At 45.7% G+C, this 5527-nt stretch overlaps 2 long non-coding RNA genes across 2 annotated transcripts; one reads left to right on the forward strand and one right to left on the reverse strand.

Annotated features, from left to right (window-relative positions):
- Window positions 1-361: 361 nt before the first annotated feature.
- Window positions 362-1009, reverse strand: LOC143768354 (uncharacterized). Its single transcript, XR_013213820.1, has 3 exons — window positions 912-1009; window positions 770-829; window positions 362-423 (listed from the first exon to the last, which is right to left on the reverse strand). It is a non-coding gene; the product is annotated as an uncharacterized LOC143768354 (long non-coding RNA).
- Window positions 1010-3711: 2702 nt separating this feature from the next.
- On the forward strand, window positions 3712-4359 carry LOC143768355 (uncharacterized). Its single transcript, XR_013213821.1, has 3 exons — window positions 3712-3809; window positions 3892-3951; window positions 4298-4359. It is a non-coding gene; the product is annotated as an uncharacterized LOC143768355 (long non-coding RNA).
- Window positions 4360-5527: the final 1168 nt, after the last annotated feature.

Below are 5527 nucleotides of genomic sequence, written 5' to 3' on the forward strand. Positions count from 1 at the left end.
AGGAGGAACATCGGAGCTGCAGACAGAGGTCCCTGTCAGGGGTGGGATCCTGACAGAGACTTAGCGAGAGATAGAACGTTACGGAGCTGCGCCTGCACCTCATTGCGGCGGTATCCTAAGAAAGAACAAGAAGCAGAGTATATTGTGGAGAAGTGAGAAACGAGATCACAGCACAAGGAGATAATACCAGGAGGAGTCCTGCCTTAAGATCGGCAACATCCTTCTGAGGCGCGTAGCCGGTGGCCGGAACACCGAGGGAGTAATAGGCTCTACGCATTACTTCAGAGACCTGAATATAAAGATCACTGCACACGTACAGGAGAAAAATATGCTTGCAAGTGGAAGTTTATTTATAGTGGTTGTGAGATCAAGCGACTGGTAAATTAACGTTTCGGCCAATACATAGCCTTGGTCACAACGTCGCTGCAAAAAACATAAAGATACAACTATTTACAATATAATATTTACAATAGCAAATAAAATCATATACTGTACATTATATACATGGTTCATAGGTGATATTCATGTACAGAGAGATGGCTCTGTAGGACTGTGTAGCGATGTATACTAGAATTGAAATCATTTGTGACCAAGGGTTATCTATAAAACAAGGGAGTCAAAGAAGGATTTCCATATTGGGACAAATAGTATTACATTGAATAGTGTATACAACTCAAGCACTCCATGTATATTAAAATCCATGGGGGGTAATGGATGCTGTCAAAATCTAGTAAGTGCATGCAAGGAAAAAAGGAGAGGGGAGGCCCACCTAGTATGCAGAATAAAGTCTCCATTCAGGGTTAAACAGGTGCTGATGACAGGTTATTTCCTGGTGGAATGAAGGGTAAAGGCATCAGGATGAATGTGACTGCTAATGTAAGGATATAAAGAATTATGATGTAAATTATTACCATGTAGTTTCAATGGAAACCCAAGTGGTTGGGGCTAAAGGATAGCTCCTTAGAATAATGCAGTGGATGGCTGTAGAGGTCGCGTACCAGGAGCCTGTTGGGAGTTATAGTAATGAGGATGTGTCATGACAATACCGTGCTCTAGTTAATAAGCCGCGGAAGGCATCTGACCTGTAGAACTACTTGATACAGGAGATATGGTATGGAATCCAAGATTAATAATGATTTCAAAGGTACTCCTAAGGTTGCGACGCCCCTGCGTGTGTAACTACCAAAGTGAAGCAATGTGAGATATGCGTTATTCAATAGCCAATACGAGGTAAGTAGAATGTGGGAATACTTATCTGATGAAACAGACATACGTCCACGAAATGGCCTGTCAGTGTACTGCTGACATAGTGATGCAGCCCCCTGGGATGTGCCTGACGTCTAGCGGCAAAGTGTAGAGGTCCTGACACAGCCGTGTCTAGGTATGTGCTGGCGCTGGCGTCTGGGCCCCCAAGTTAGTCCGGTGCTGACACTCCCGTGTCCTGAGGTATGGACGGTGTGGTACTGTCTCCATGACAGGCGCTTACTTATAAAGCGCCAAAGGGGCATGAGACCGGAAGTGTTTGTGGACGCCGGCGCATGCGCACTGGGATGGAGTCACGTTCATTCTCAGAGAAAGGTGCTGGTGGAATCTGCGCGTGCGCACGTCCGGTTTGCAGAGCCGGAGTATAGGAGATGCGCTGGAAAGCACCGCGCATGCGTGTGTGTGGGCAAAAGGCTGAACGGGACCATGTCATATCGTATTGATGAGGGGGTGCCACATATGGATGTTGCGTAGGATGGAAGGAGATATCCTAATAGGTGTGTCTGTGTGGTGGCAATGAGGCACTGTATGGTACTAGGATGTATAATCTTACTAGCGGAGAAAGATGAATGATTAAATCCGTGTGTGAGGAAATAGATGTGCTGGTTGGATAGAGCCAAATCCCAGCTTATTAGCATCACATGGACTAGTGTAATTTATCACATACAACTGTGATGGAATCATCATCATACTGTAAACCAATAATGCATCAGAATCGTTTGTGTATAAATTTGGGGAGGCAGGCTAATAACACACAATAATTATACACGTAGTACTCTGTAGTATAAACTAAGTAGGAGTCCAAACCATAGGAGCAAAAGGAAACTTAGAAGGAAATTAGTATAACAGAAGGAAACTTAGACAAAATTCTGCACTAAGGTGGGGAATCTTACCAACTCCACAAAGAGGATTGCTGAGTGGTTGCGTGCAACTATTCAGTGGGTCTATGGAAGAAAAAGGTATCATGTTAGCCAGTCAATTTCACGATTAAGGCCGTTAGGGCTGAGTGTGTCCAACGTATAGATCCAGTATGTTTCACGTTGTCTCAACAGCTGGATGTGGTTACCCCCCCGTCTTGGTCTGTGCACTTTTTCTAACACCTGGAATCAGAGTTGCGATATGTTGTGTCTGGCCTCTTTGAAGTGTGCTGGTAGTGGCAACCAGGTTTTTCCACATCTAATTGTAGATTTGTGGCTTGTGATTCTATCTCTGATGGCCTGAATTGTTTCGCCCACCTTTTTCTTCCATAGACCCACTGAATAGTTGCACGCAACCACTCAGCAATCCTCTTTGTGGAGTTGGTAAGATTCCCCACCTTAGTGCAGAATTTTGTCTAAGTTTCCTTCTGTTATACTAATTTCCTTCTAAGTTTCCTTTTGCTCCTATGGTTTGGACTCCTACTTAGTTTATACTACAGAGTACTATGTGTATAATTATTGTGTGTTATTAGCCTGCCTCCCCAAATTTATACACAAACGATTCTGATGCATTATTGGTTTACAGTATGATGATGATTCCATCACAGTTGTATGTGATAAATTACACTAGTCCATGTGATGCTAATAAGCTGGGATTTGGCTCTATCCAACCAGCACATCTATTTCCTCACACACGGATTTAATCATTCATCTTTCTCCGCTAGTAAGATTATACATCCTAGTACCATACAGTGCCTCATTGCCACCACACAGACACACCTATTAGGACATCTCCTTCCATCCTACGCAACATCCATATGTGGCACCCCCTCATCAATACGATATGACATGGTCCCGTTCAGCCTTTTGCCCACACACACGCATGCGCGGTGCTTTCCAGCGCATCTCCTATACTCCGGCTCTGCAAACTGGACGTGCGCACGCGCAGATTCCACCAGCACCTTTCTCTGAGAATGAACGTGACTCCATCCCAGTGCGCATGCGCCGGCGTCCACAAACACTTCCGGTCTCATGCCCCTTTGGCGCTTTATAACTAAGCGCCTGTCATGGAGACAGTACCACACCGTCCATACCTCAGGACACGGGAGTGTCAGCACCGGACTAACTTGGGGGCCCAGACGCCAGCGCCAGCACATACCTAGACACGGCTGTGTCAGGACCTCTACACTTTGCCGCTAGACGTCAGGCACATCCCAGGGGGCTGCATCACTATGTCAGCAGTACACTGACAGGCCATTTCGTGGACGTATGTCTGTTTCATCAGATAAGTATTCCCACATTCTACTTACCTCGTATTGGCTATTGAATAACGCATATCTCACATTGCTTCACTTTGGTAGTTACACACGCAGGGGCGTCGCAACCTTAGGAGTACCTTTGAAATCATTATTAATCTTGGATTCCACACCATATCTCCTGTATCAAGTAGTTCTACAGGTCAGATGCCTTCCGCGGCTTATTAACTAGAGCACGGTATTGTCATGACACATCCTCATTACTATAACTCCCAACAGGCTCCTGGTACGCGACCTCTACAGCCATCCACTGCATTATTCTAAGGAGCTATCCTTTAGCCCCAACCACTTGGGTTTCCATTGAAACTACATGGTAATAATTTACATCATAATTCTTTATATCCTTACATTAGCAGTCACATTCATCCTGATGCCTTTACCCTTCATTCCACCAGGAAATAACCTGTCATCAGCACCTGTTTAACCCTGAATGGAGACTTTATTCTGCATACTAGGTGGGCCTCCCCTCTCCTTTTTTCCTTGCATGCACTTACTAGATTTTGACAGCATCCATTACCCCCCATGGATTTTAATATACATGGAGTGCTTGAGTTGTATACACTATTCAATGTAATACTATTTGTCCCAATATGGAAATCCTTCTTTGACTCCCTTGTTTTATAGATAACCCTTGGTTACAAATTATTTCAATTCTAGTATACATCGCTACACAGTCCTACAGAGCCATCTCTCTGTAAATGAATATCACCTATGAACCATGTATATAATGTACAGTATATGATTTTATTTGCTATTGTAAATATTATATTGTAAATAGTTGTATCTTTATGTTTTTTGCAGCGACGTTGTGACCAAGGCTATGTATTGGCCGAAACGTTAATTTACCAGTCGCTTGATCTCACAACCACTATAAATAAACTTCCACTTGCAAGCATATTTTTCTCCTGTACGTGTGCAGTGATCTTTATATTCAGTGACTTTGGAGCTATTGGTTCCCTTCACTAGCACCGTCATCTTCACCCCTGTTGAGTGCTAACCATCACATTTTTTGGATTACTTCAGAGACCGGCAGGACAGTTAATTTCAAGTTTGCTGCCCGACCTTAATACCTATGAAGACAACAGAGGCAAATTGTGGGAGAGGGGCGTCTCTAGGGTCCCTATAAAATAGCTCCAGGCCTACCCCGTCATACGGGTCGTCCTATCCATATCATCTGGGGGACGGAGAGAGAGAAACAGAAACATACACGACAGATGTGAGGACTATCCCGTGGCGCTCAGCAGGGAAGTACTACAACACACAGGCGCTAGTAGGAAGGCTACTGATTTCCACCTGCAAAGGGAACTCTGGATGTGCTTTTGGACCGGCCGGACTCAGCCAGCCCTGTTAGCAGTGCTCTGGATTGTGGACGTTGAAGTCTACATTAAAAGGTAAAGAGAATGCAACCTTTGTGTCCTCGTTGTTTACTGCGACTTACACCAACGCCATCCATCTTACTGGGAAGCCCTGGGGACATACTTCACCTGTGGGAAGGTATACCATCTAGCTAACATAACATCACCCCAGCGGACCCCTAAGCAGCGTCGGTCACTCTGACCGAACACCACAGGTGGGGTCACGAACACTTGACAAACTCTCTACACCTTTAATTGGGCGCCCCTTAGCAGGGCCACGGACCGGGTCGGGCCACCGTGACATCCCCAGAACCGAGACCGAGGGACCCGGTACCGAGTACCCCACTGCCCTGCGTCTGGGGGCGCTCCAGACTGGGTTTGGCTAACGGCCCTATCAGATCGACCGCTACTCGGCTAAATGGTTCCTCCACAATGGGGAGGGGGCGTAATTTGGCTTTGTATCAATCTCCTCTCTTGCCAATGCACTGGCAACTGTCACAGGTCTGGCAGTACTGACGAACATCATATGTTACCCCCGGCCAAAAGAAGTTTTGTGTCAGACGATGCCTGGTGCGACTGACGCCGAAGTGCCCGGCCAAGGGTATGTCATGAGAGATTCGCAGTAACTCCTGCCTATACTTCTTGGGAACTACCAGCTGTCATTTTATAGTGGGGC

The sequence above is a fragment of the Ranitomeya variabilis genome, chromosome 4, assembly GCF_051348905.1.
Source record: "Ranitomeya variabilis isolate aRanVar5 chromosome 4, aRanVar5.hap1, whole genome shotgun sequence".
Lineage (NCBI taxonomy): Eukaryota > Metazoa > Chordata > Amphibia > Anura > Dendrobatidae > Ranitomeya > Ranitomeya variabilis.